Source organism: Amblyomma maculatum, chromosome 8 (genome assembly GCF_055883805.1).
Source record: "Amblyomma maculatum isolate TAMU_Amacu chromosome 8, ASM5588380v1, whole genome shotgun sequence".
Classification (NCBI taxonomy): Eukaryota; Metazoa; Arthropoda; class Arachnida; order Ixodida; family Ixodidae; genus Amblyomma; species Amblyomma maculatum.
Genome location: NC_139351.1, coordinates 51,855,283 through 51,856,965, shown reverse-complemented (window position 1 = coordinate 51,856,965; position 1,683 = coordinate 51,855,283). Strand labels below are relative to the sequence as shown.

The following is a 1,683-nucleotide window of genomic DNA, read 5'->3' as shown; positions in this document are numbered from 1 at the left end:
ATTTCGGCTACCAGAATTGTTATTCTGTGTGTCATACCCTCCCTAAAATGAATGGTTTAATAAATTTAGCACAGCGTTTGTGCATCCTCCATCTCCCAAAGAGGAAGTAATGCTTGATCAGTGCCATGAAACACTCAATGTACTACACATTGTTGGTAATCTCTGCAGTTTGTACCTCAAAAAAGTAGGCAAACCTAAAACGAGGTTGTTTCATTTAAAGGGAGGGATTTTAAGAAATTGCAGGACGAGTTCTTTCTGCATGCCCGTCCTCGGTTTGCACTGCTACTCTACTCTGAAAATACTCTCATGCATCTGCTTTAATGTCTCTACAGGTGCCAACGACTACTGACTGGCAGGAGGTGGCCGAAGGGTTTTTTGAGAAGTGGAACTTCCCCCACTGTCTCGGGGCCATGGATGGGAAACATGTTCAGATTCAGGCCCCGCCAAATTCAGGCAGCCTGTACTTCAACTATAAGGTAATGCGCATGTTAACCAATCCTTTTTTTTCCATAATAATGTTTTGCATACCTATATGAAATGTTGGTGTTTACAGGGTACATACTCTATAGTTTTGATGGCTGTCGCCGACAGCAACCTAAAGTTTACTCTAGTAGACGTTGGCGCCTATGGAAGGCAGAGTGATGGAGGAACACTTGGGGCCTCAAGGCTGGGAAAACTCTTGACCCGTGGCCTTCTTGGTCTGCCGCCACCAAAGCTGTTGCCAGGAACAACAACAGTGGCACCACATGTGTTTGTTGGAGACGAGGCGTTTCAGCTTCGGACAGACTTTCTTCGGCCTTACCCGGGGAGAGGCCTGGATGAAGCGAAACGCATATTTAACTACAGACTCAGCCGTGCAAGGTTTGTTGAATAGTAGAGTATTTTCTGCACCACTGGTTGGTGAAACAAGATGCTAGCATATTTAATGTGCCTCTTCAGATGACTCATATTATGTATGTTATAAATTTATTTTCAGGAGGTGTGTCGAAAATGCATTTGGAGTCATGACATCAAGATTCCGAATTTTTCGAAGAGTGATAAATTTGCTACCAGAGAACGCAGACTACGTTGTAATGGCTGCTTGTGTGCTGCACAATTTTCTTAAAGAAGACGAAGCCTACATGCCACCAAATTATGCAGACACGGAGGACTGCTACGGCAACGGGACATAAGGCCAGTGGCGAGATGAGGAAGAAGCAACAGCCATGCTTGACCTTGAGCCGCCAGTGGGCCATAACTACAGCCGCTCTGCAGCTGCCACAAGAGATCTTTTTAAGGACTACTTCATGAGCAGCCAGGGAGCTGTGCCGTGGCAACGGGCATCGGCTGGGCTGCGGCACTGAAGTGCATTCACTAACATGTTGATGTGTGTGCACATGTGGTGCTGAAGTACGACTAGAGAAATAAGGTTTTATTCATCACAAGGGCCACGCACAGCCAGGCCAGTTGGATACTGCCCATTACTGTACATTTCAGCGATGCTAAGCATTTCCATCTTAAAATGCATTAACATATGGGGTGGGGTTGCATCCATTTGCTGCCTCAGCGACAGAAGAAAATGGCTGTGCGCGTCCATTGGCTTGTGTGCTGCAATTGCATTTCGCACCGATTGTAGGTCTCTTTCTGTGGCCTCTAGCTCTTGCCGCCTTTTCTGTTTCTTGGGCCTAGGTGGAACGTGGCTCG

At 46.6% G+C, this 1,683-nt stretch overlaps 1 pseudogene; it reads left to right on the top strand.

Annotated features, from left to right (window-relative positions):
• Positions 1-574: 574 nt before the first annotated feature.
• LOC146181151 (uncharacterized) lies at positions 575-1,343 on the top strand (annotated as a pseudogene).
• Positions 1,344-1,683: the final 340 nt, after the last annotated feature.